The sequence below is a fragment of the Enhydra lutris genome, unplaced genomic scaffold, assembly GCF_002288905.1.
Source record: "Enhydra lutris kenyoni isolate GAN:26980312 unplaced genomic scaffold, ASM228890v2 scaffoldscaffold15, whole genome shotgun sequence".
NCBI lineage: Eukaryota > Metazoa > Chordata > Mammalia > Carnivora > Mustelidae > Enhydra > Enhydra lutris.
In genome coordinates, this window is record NW_019154099.1 from 3,344,803 (window position 1) to 3,355,835 (window position 11,033).

The window sequence follows — 11,033 nt, forward strand, 5'->3', positions numbered from 1 at the left end:
GGGTGATTAAGGTTAAACGAGGTGATACGGTAGAGTTCTGATCCAATAGGACTAGTGTCCTAGGAGAAGAAACACATTCTGCCATGTGAGAGGACATAGCCAGATGGCAGCCACCTACAAGCCAAGAGGAAAGGTCTCAGAATAAAACCCATCTTGTCAGCGTCTTGATCTTGGACTTCCAGCCTCTAGAACTGCGAGAAATAAATTTCTCTTCTTTAAACCACTCAGTCTGTGGTATTTTGTTATGGCAGCTGGAGTGGAGCCAGATGGCTGGTGACCATTTGGGGGATGTTTTCTTTCATTTTTCTCTTTCTTTAATATCTCACATCCAATCAGTTGACAGAGTTATCACCATCATTTTTATATGACATGCCTTGAATTCTATCCCTCCTCTCCACGTACAAAGTCACCACTGTAACCCTGAGTTTTGTTAGCTGATGCCTAGAAACCATTAGCCTCTCCTGACCTGTAAACCACTGAGAGATTAAACGAGTCAAAACATCGCAGACCCGTGGGATTTGATGGTCCAGGTGAATTCTCGGCCCCATCAGACCTCTCCCTCTCCTCCCCACTGATGTCTACATCCTCCCCCTAAGTCACCGTGGGTTTGAAGTTCTCCACAGTGTGAGGCTTCTGCTTTAATAACCACGCTGCAGTTCACTACTCTCCCCTAACAATAATGCTCTTCGTTTTCTCTGACAACTTTAGATTATAATTTAGATTTGAGCCTCCAGAGCTACTGCATACTGTGGAATGACAAAAAAGACATTCTTTTTATATCTCACAGAAATATTCAGAGGAGGGAGTTGGGCTAAGGTCATGGAGCCAGATCTGCCGTTTACCAGCTTGGGGATTCTTTGCAAGCGATGTAACTTCTCTGCGCCTCTTTTTCCTTGTCTGTAAACGGCACAATGAGTGTGAGGCATTTCACACCGTCTGAGCCCTCCACGATGTTAACTCTTATGATTAAACTTCAAAATTGGGGTCTAAAGAAATGATTTAAAAGGTGACGAGGCTTTTGGGGCATTAGTAAAAATATAAAAGCAAGGCTGAGAGATAATTTGATTGCAAAAATAAATAAATATGGTGTCTGTGCTGCGGGAAAACAGCAGAGAGGGGCAGGTATGGGCAGAGATCCCAGGTGTGAGCGCTGGCTCTTTCACTCATAAGTGTTGTGACCTTGGGCAAGTCACTTCATGCCCTTGTGCCTCCGCTCCTCCTTATTAAAATGGGGGCAGGGATGATACTAGTCGCTCCCTCACAGGGCTGCTGTGAGGATGACGGGCGATGACGCATGAATGGCACGCAGACCAGGGCTGGGACGACAGACAGCACCGTTTGGGAGTCGTCGTTGCTGCGAAGGATCACAGACTGAGAGCCCCTGAAATTGGGCGGAGAGGATGCAATCCTCTGGATCAGAAGATTCTACATGTTTGACCCTCGAAACCCCAGAGGCCCCAGAATGCTGAACTGACACACACCCCCAAACAGGGAAGTATCATTGAGTGCCTGATTCTGGGAATGCGAGACTGCTAGCCTAGTCCTTTCTTGAAACTGGCCCCAAATGCCATGGCAGACACGGAAAGCTTCGTACACTTTCTTGCCTCCTCAGAACTGTCTTGTACTTTCCAATTTTTTCCCAAAGGGATCAAGTAAATTAAGTTTTAGAGACCAAAACAGAACTGAGAACAAAAAGAACTGAGATTACGACATCTTTTGAATGAGGTGCTGAGCTGGTCCCCAGACCTCCAGAATAAATGGGGGACAGGGAGAAGGAGTGAACCACGCAGGGCCCCGTTTCCATGCAGTCAGCACGCTGGAGCATTCTGTTGCTCCCATCCTTCTTTTGCTCTGTCTCTCCCGAAGTGCCTCAAAGTGCCCCACAGTGCAAGTCACTTCACGAAGCACCAGGCTAATGCCCCGCTTTGCCTTCCAAATGCCACTCACTTCCCCAGGCTTCATAGCCCAGAAGTCAACACTTTGGCCCCGATCTGCTGTAAACCAGTAAATGCTGAATAGTATTTATGGCTCTGCAAGTCCCTGAAGAGGAAATTCTCTAATAATTCATTTTCTCTCTACTGCAGAAAGTCTCCTTAACAGCTCTGGGGCCAGAGGGATTTTTCAGCCAGAGTCCTAGGACTTGGTAACTCACCCTGAGGGATAACTGGAGTTTCTGCTTCGTGGCCAATGCAGAGTTTCACTGTCTAGTTTCCATCCTCTAGTTAGGACTCCACGTTTGGAAGTCGCAAAGCTCACAGAGCCCCGTTGTCCCAGATCCCACCACCAACCTGTGCCTGGCTCGCCCTGGAGCTCGGCAGCCCAAAAATTCAACGTGTAGTTGTTCATAGCATTGCTGCGGGTTTCTGGAGTAGCTTGAAACCCCGGATCTGGCCCATTTCCCATCTGGGGGAAGACCTGGGCAAGCCCTTACCTCGAGGGTGGGAAGGCTTTCACCAGCATTCGTCGCAATAGGGCCAAAGAGGATCTCTGTGGGCTCCCAAGTGCGCTGAGCACTTTCTCCACTGTAATCGTCTGACACAAGTGGTTTCTTTTGTAACCAGACTTTCCAGCCCCCATCGCCATCTCTCCTCAGATCCTTCAGCCAACCGCCAGGATCGGCAAGGAGGAGACAGCCCATCGGTTTTTCTCCCTGACCCACCTGCTGACTAAATTCCAGGATGTCCCGAGAAAGTTCAGAAACTCCCAGAATAAATTCTGCATTTCATTAATTTGGTTTCTTATTTTATTTCTAAAGACCAGATACCTTATTGCATTAAGTTTGCTAATTAGAACATTTTCTTAAAGTCACAGCAGTTGGGTTGTCAACTTTCTGGTGATTTCGCCCAGCTGCCGATCCCCATGTGCCCCTCAGTTTGCATCTGCCTTTCTCGCTTTCTAGCACTTTTCCCGACTCCTGGGAGCTCAAGGAAGCCACCAGAGCCTTCCTGGCCTGGGCTCTGCCTAAAGCTGGGCCTTCTTGAAATATTGACAGTTGGGCCCAGTTCGGGGATGGGACTGGACACGCAGCACCCACTTCTCCCCCAAAAGGAGAATTTAGCTCAGCTCCCAGAATGCATAGTAAAATGACATCCACCACCACAAATGCACATGTACAGATGGAAGAGGCACCTTGAGAACATGTTTATTGCCAGAGCTGCCGTTAGGGCAAAGATCTGCAGGGATGAAAAGTGGCTTTTCAAAAGCATCAGAGGTCAGATATCAGCATCAGATTTATGGGTTAGCAATATTTGCCTTTTTTCTACCCTTTGCTAACTAGTTTTTCTCCACTGTTTGCTTGTTTGCTTTTCTCCTCTTGTTTGTTCATTCTCCCTGTGAAGCTTCTTTCTGGATAATTTTCCTGTGCAAAAAGGAGCTGATGGATTTAGGGCACATTTGGGGATAAATGCCCCTTAAAATTGGGCTCTTTTCACAATTTCATCCTTTCTTGTGTATTTTGAGGGTACAAATGCTTCCAAAGAACAATTTACCCCCAGGGGAAGAAGCAGGAGCTGACCCCTCACAGAAGGTCGGCATCCAAGCACGTGAGGGGTCTCTTTTCTGATCCCAAGGGTGAGATGCACGGCATTATCTCTGACATTCTACTTCCCACTTCTGTCTTCTTAATCTCCTTGTTTCATTCTCTAATGTTCTCCAAAGCCAGCTTTTCTTCCAATTTCTTCCTAACCAGCAACACTCAGCCACTACAACAAACAAAGACAAGCTGAATGCAAGGAACTGAGAGAGTAAGGACTGCTCTGAGCTCCTTAAAGATATGACTTCATTTTCTTTAGGCATTATTTTGACTAAATGCTGTCTTTTCTCTGGCTCTTATCACTTTTCAGCTCTTGTTTGTTAATAAAACATATGAAACCATGACACTGATTATGGATTTAATTTTATAAAACCATCTCAATGATTTTTTTTGTCCCCTAGTGCTCTTCACCGGTGTATCTGGGAAGACCGACCGTATCTGGGACTACCCCAGTCTCTGACCTCAGGAAGGCCGCAGGGCCGCTCTGCTTCTGCCTCCGATCCCCTCCAGTCTTCTCATTGCAAAGACAGAAGGAAGACAGAAGGTCAGCAAGTATCATCTCAGAAGCCATCACCCAACACAGTCCAATAAGTTCTAGGAACTGCCAGCATTAGGACTATCCTTGCTCACAATCAAAGTGACAAAGTTTAATCAAATTAAAACTGTCTCTCTCTCTCTTCCCTCCTACCAAGGCACTTCATATTCTGCCATTAAATTCACATCGTAGAGCCAAGAAATTATTTACAGAGGTCGCTTGTTAAGCGTCCTTTGTTTCCTGAAATGATACAGAGGCATCGTGATATCATAGAAAAGCTGTACATCACAACAGGAGCCAAATCCTAGCTCTACCCCCTTGCTAACTGCATGGGCATTAGCAAGTACTCAACTTCTTGGACTTCTCCAGAAGACAAGGGAGGCGACACAGGCGGAAGCCTCCAGCACAGCCGCACTGAGCCTGGCACTCACACACGGTCCATGCGTTAGCATGCTAGATGCCACCCTGTCTGTTGCCGAGGGAAGCAGAGCCTGAGAACTTCTGGGTATGCCAGCTCTAGGACACCTGCCTAGGAGAGTAAGAAACAAAAGGAGAAGGAGAGAATGTTTCAGTATCTCTGGAAAAATGGAAAGCCAGGGGAATTGTCCTGAATGGTGCCCTAGGAAGCTGCCAGTAGCATGAGGCTGTGAGCATTTGTAACCTAAAGAGGAGAGAGAGTATGGAACAAAAGCAAACCAAGGGCTTTCCTCCTTCCCCGGGGCAGACCTGGCCTCATTATCCAACCATCTCCACCCGCATCTCTCTTTTCTGTCCCAGGGACCAGAAGATGGTGGGCCCAGTACAGGTTGTCGTCTTCCACCTGCACAAAGGACACACAGTCTCCTGTTTCACTCCGGCTATGCTCAGCCCATTCTCTACACAGTGGCTAGAATGACCTTTCCAAAATGCATACCCGACCATATGACTTCTGCTTAAAACCCACTATCACATCAGAATGAAGTTCAACTCCAAGAATATCACAATGTGGACTTGTCAACCAGCATATTCTCTCCCCACAGCTTCCCTCACTAAAACCCATTCTAGCCTCATGGAACTTATTTCAATGACCTAAACACACCTGACTCTCTCTTGCCTATTCACTCTGAGCTCCAGCTCCTCTGGCCATCTCTGACCCAACCTCAGGTTTCTTTCTAGACATCACTTCTTCCAGAAAAAGACTTCTTTGACCCCTCCAAGTCTTGGCTGGCTGCTGCCCCACCTGGCCCCGCAGTGCCATGGGCTTCCTGTCCCAGCACTTCCTCCTCAGGGCCGTCGTAGTTCCTGTGTATCCTCACCCCCCAGACTGTTCACCACTGATGGCAGGCATGGGGTCTCACCTGTCTACCACTGTATCCTCAGGCCCTGGCAAAGCTTGTGGCCCATAAATGTGCTCCAGGGAAAGATCCCTGAGGGAGCTACAGATGGTATTATTCACCTCCCCCATTTTATGTCTCACAATAAATATCTTCCGAGGGGGAAAAAAAGGCCCAGTAGTCTTTTGCAGCAAAATGATGTTTGCATATTTTCCCTCACACACTTACTGTTTCTAAAATTCAAATATAGGTTCTAGGGACAAGAATACAGAATCAATGGCATTGAGGGTAATGGGGTGTCGACAGAAAGGACCCAAGTGGTACTCTGCGCTGAACATTGTAGAAAGGGACACTATTTATATAGCTGAAGGTTGACAGTTGTTTTTCTCACTCTGTGACAAATGAGTTCCTGGTAGGGATTTGTCTGCTACCAGCTAACAAGGAAAACTGCCTTCAATTCTCTCAGAGAATTTATAAGAGAACAAAATTATTGTCACGGTAAAACACAAAATAAAAAGAAACCACTTCCTTTAAAGAATCTGTGATGTCCCCAAGTACCCTGCAGACAATCCCATCTTCTGTACTGGAGTTGCAAACAAGGTAAAATGCTATCTCCACTGCCTCATAGGAGGACCCTTATGTAGGACTCAGTTTTTCTTTAGTGATAAAAAAAATTATTATTTCTATAACGTACAATAAAGGTAAGTGGACTGGATCCTTTTAAATTTTTCCAGCATAATCTTGAAACCTCTAGAGGAAAGAGGCTCCACTCCCCCCTCTTCCCCGCTTTCCCTCCACTTCCTTCTTCTCTCTGTCCCTCCCCTGGCCTGTCCTCCCTCCCTTCTCCTCTTTTCTTCCTTCTTGTTCTTCTTCAAATCGGCTCTCCCCTTTCCTCAAAACCTCTCTTCAAAACACTAGAGATTCAAAAAGCTTCCTTTCCTGACCCTGGCTCTTCCTAAGGACACGTCCACCTTTGGGATTCTTTGGTTCCAACTCACTACTCCAGGTTCCATTACTTTCTTTGTCAGAGGCATCAGCCCACACCACCACCAAGTCATCAGTCCAACAGGGGAAGTTTTCCTTCAAATATTGCCAGACATTGCACCATCTTCTCCACGGAGGAGTTAATATAAAAAAGTTAATAGGTTCAACAGAGATAAACATAAGCTGTTATCTAACTTGCACATTTATTGGTGACTTAGTTTATTTATACCTTTCCATCTATTCTTTCTTTTTTTTTTTAAGATTTTATTTATTTATTTGACAGAGAGATCACAAGTAGGCAAAGAGGCAGGAAGAGAGAGAGAGAGGAGGAAGTAGGCTCCCTGCTGAGCAGAGAGCCTGATGCGGGGCTCGATCCCAGAACCCTAGGATCATGACCTGAGCCGAAGGCAGAGGCTTTAACCCACTGAGCCATCCAGGCGCCCTGTCCATCTATTCTTTCTTAAAATATTTCTTTTTTTAAATTTTTATTTATTCTTTTGAGAAAGAATGAGAGTGAGAGGGAGAGAGAGAGGGCACAAACACAGGGAGCAGCAGGCAGAGGGAGAAGCGGGGTCCCTTCAAAGCAGGGAGCCCAATGTGGGGCTCGATCCCAGGACTCCGGGATCATGACCTGAGCCGAAGGCAGACGCTTAACCAACTGAGCCACTCAGGCACCCCCTTTCCATCTATTCTGAGTGGAGCCTATGTGCTAGGTTGCCTGCAAGGACTCCATCCTCAAGCATTCTTGGTCAGCAGAGGGACCGAGACCTGCACATAAGGAACTCTAGGACAAGGAAGGCAGTGGTCAGTGCCCCGAGAAAATCACAGACACAGGGCTGGAGGTTCTGATCATTTGATAAGGCGCTATGACGAAGCTGAGCAACCCAGAATGCTTGTCTTTCTCTGCAGCATCCCACTTGTGTTAAGGAGAGCCCCCTGGGTAACAGTATGAGCCCTTGCTTGGCTTTTATCTTCCAGGCTTAATCCTGGGAGGATTAGTGTGCCTCAGATGTCTGGTGTGTAAGACAAACTTGGAAAATGGGAGTCCCTGAGTCTGGAATACACACGAGATACTAAAAATGCCCAAGGTGATCCTGACACATCGCAATGAGCACGTTGCAAAAAGATGTTATTTTTCTTCCAGAACAGGTGTTGTTTATGTTGTGTTGTACCCCTGATGACCCTAGGCCGGTAGGAAGGTGGAATACTAACAGATGCTGGGCATAATTTTGATTCATTGGGAGCATTCTGGAGCCCCAGCCTCTCTAACTTTTAACCAATGGACTGGAAACAAATCCATCTCTTTAAAGCTTTAGTAAATTGGAATTCATAAGTAGATTCTCATCGCAAGGGTTTATGTGGTTAAGGTGGATGATAGAAATTTCTAGAGGTTTTGGGGTGCCTGGGTGGCTCAATCAATTAAGCATCTGTCTCCCTTCATCTCAGGTCATGACCCCGGGGTTCTGGGATGGAGCCTTGGGGTCCTGGGATAGAGCCCCATGTTGCATTCCCTGCTCAGCCAGGAGTCTGCCTCTCCCTCTGCCCCTCCCCTGCCTCCTGTGCACACATGCGCGCTTGCTCTCTCTCTCTCACTTTCTCTCTCTCAAATAAATAAACAAGATCTTTAAAAATATTTCTAGAGGTTTCGTTCATTTTAGGTTTCCCACAAATTACTTCTGCATTATTAATACAGTATTCAAAGAGAGACTTGGGTGGTGTGCCTGAAATTGTACCTCTCCTTCCCTTAATATGTATTGATCTCAGGTATGTGTCAGAGACAGGAAAATATTTCAAATGACCTAGGTATAAATGACAGGTCTCATTATGCCGGCCATCCATTAGAATGACCTGGGAAATTTTTAAAACAAACAAACAAAACCAGAACAGAACAAAAACTACTACAGATGATTGGCTTATCTCCAAAAGCCAAGTTTCAATTATTCTAGGGATACTTTTTAATTTCCTCAGAATCAAGTGATTCTGGCTGAATGTGTAGCTAACCCAGATTCAGGGCCCAAAGGGGTGATAAACAGATAAACACATACACTCTCACACATGCTTTACCTCTCATTTAACCCCCGAGTAAAACCACTGACACAGTCTCAAATTTAACCTCCTCTCCCCGCCCGCCAAAAAAAAACTCCTATCCCCCGAATGGGAAAAAATACATTTTTAGATAATAAAATAACCCAGTCTATGAAAGACAGGAAAGATGCTATCTGGTCAAAATCAGGGGAATGCTTGAGTGAGGTGTGGCAAATCTCAATGCAACAGTACCCAGCAATTTAAAATTATGATTATGAAGAATTTACAGCAATGCAGAAACAGTTCATGCTCTAAGGGGGAAAAAATGAGCATCAAGTAATCCATGCTGTATGGACACAACTGTGGAAATCAAACTAAAATTATATGCAGACATGCAAAAAGAATGGAAAGAAATACCACCAAAATGTCAATAAACACTAGCTCAGTGGTGGTTTTTTTTTTTTTTTAATTTTTTTTTTTTATTCATTTGACAGAGAGAGAGATCACAGGTAGGCAGAGAGGCAGGCAGAGAGAGAGGGAAGCAGGCTCACCGCTGTAGCTCAGTGGTGGTTTTACTTTCTTCTCCTTTTTTGTACTTTCCCAGTATCTTTTAATCGGCTATGTATATGGTAGGAAAAAAAATTTACAATGGAACAAAATTAACTTACTTTTCAGAAAGCATGCTATCAGCAACTTCCAATACTCAGTAACGAATTAATAAAACAAAGATTAAAAATGCTCACCCGAAGGTTCCTGTGTTCCAGCTGTCTTCTGTCTCCTGTACTCCTCCTGCTTTCCTCCTCCAAGTAATTCAGCTTGCTTACTCAAAAGTGAAAACAGCAAATATATTTTATAAAAATTTCAGCTAACAGCTAGAGAATAAGGAACTTTGGTCAGCTGGTCTCTCAGACCTTTATAGAACTTGGTGTGGGGTTGGTCTGGCTTCCTTCTTAAGAAGGGGAATTCTTCCAGTTAGAGACTACACATCTAAAAGGAAGAAGCCTGATTAACCCTGTCACTCTAATGCCTGTTTTTATTAGCATCTTTCACAACAGATCAAGGGAATGTGATGGGCTAGACTCAGGGCTGTTAAATAGCTATTCGATCTCCTAAATGTTTTTTGTTCCCATGACAATAGTAACAGCGATGCTGCCTTATCTGCCCTATAGATAAAGCTCTACAGAGCTGTTTAGAGCACTTCCCAGCCCCTCTTGCTTTTTCAGCTTACTTGCTCCTGGGCAGAGGCCTTCCCCCATTCTGCTGCAAATGCTCTGTTGGAGGTCACCCATAACCTCCTAACTGTTCACATAAAAAAGGTCCTTGCTCAGTCCTCATCTTCCTTCCCAAGCTCATTGTGCAATTAAGGCCACTTTCTTGAAACTTTCTCCGTTTTGTTTCTCTGACTCTTCTCGTTCATTTTGTACCCCTTGGGCTGCTTCTTCTTACCTTCCTGATGTTTTTCTTCTACTCCTTTTCTAAAGGTGAGTTTGCCCCGGAAGTCTGTCTTCTGACCTCTTCCTCCCATATTCTCTTGCTTATATTTATATTGTCCGCTTCCATGGATACATTTAACATGGCCCCTCCCAAGCATACACGCCCCCATCTACCCCATCTACTCATATGGCACCACAGTGATTCAGCCAGTCATTCTATCTGTAAGCCTAGAAGTCATTCTTAACTCCTCTCTTTCTCCCACAACCAATATCCAAACCAACCAATTCTATTTGTTCTACCTGCAAAATGTGTCCTAAATCCAACCATTTCTTACTTCCCCCATCCCCATTAAAATCTCCTTCATCATGTCTTGGAAAGAATGTTGCAGTAACATTAAGCAAGAACTAAAAGACATCCAAATTGGAAAGAAAGAAGGAAAACTATGTCTGTTTACAGATGATGTAATCTTTTATGTAGAAAACCCTAAAGATCCACACACAAAAAAACTGTTGGAACTAATAAACAAATTCATCAGTTGCAGGATACAAAATTAACACACAAAAATCAGTTGCATCTCTATATACTAACAACGGACAATTCGAAAGGAAATTTTTAAAAATTCTAATTACAATAACATCAAGAAGAATAAGTAAAAACAACACTTAGGAATTAGCTAAGGAGATGAAAGACTTATATACTGAAAACTACAAAACATTGTTGAAAGTAATTAAAGAAGACATAAAAAAAAATGGAAAGACATCCCATGTTCATGGTTTGGAAGACTTAATATTATTAAGACATCAATACTACCCAAATCAATCCACAAATGCAATACAATCTCTTTCAAAATCCCAATGATTTTTTTCTCAGACATAGAAAAGTCTAATCTTAAAATTCATATGGAATCTAAAGGGACTCCCAAATAGCCAAAACAGTCTTGAAAAAGAACAAAGTTAGAGGAACATTACTTCTTGATTTCAAAACTTACTACAACACACAGTAATCAAAACAATATGATCTTGGCATAGAGTTAGATAGATAGCCTAGTGAAGTAGAATAGAAAACCCAGAAATAAACTCTCACATATATGTTCTAATAACTTTTGATGAGGGTGCCAAGACCATTTATGGTAAAAGGAACGTTTTGAACAAATAGTTCTGGGAAAACCGGATATCTACATGCAAATGATTGAAGCTGGACCCTTACCTAT

At 44.2% G+C, this 11,033-nt stretch overlaps 1 protein-coding gene across 1 annotated transcript in view; it reads right to left on the reverse strand.

Moving 5' to 3' along the window:
• LOC111147047 (cysteinyl leukotriene receptor 2) overlaps positions 1 to 9,160 on the reverse strand; it is a 30,548-nt gene extending 21,388 nt beyond the window's left edge. The window contains exon 1 of the mRNA XM_022502912.1: positions 9,133 to 9,160. The gene's annotated coding sequence lies outside the window, so the exon portion shown is untranslated. The remainder of the gene's footprint in view (positions 1 to 9,132) is intronic.
• Between the last annotated feature and the right edge of the window lie 1,873 nt (positions 9,161 to 11,033).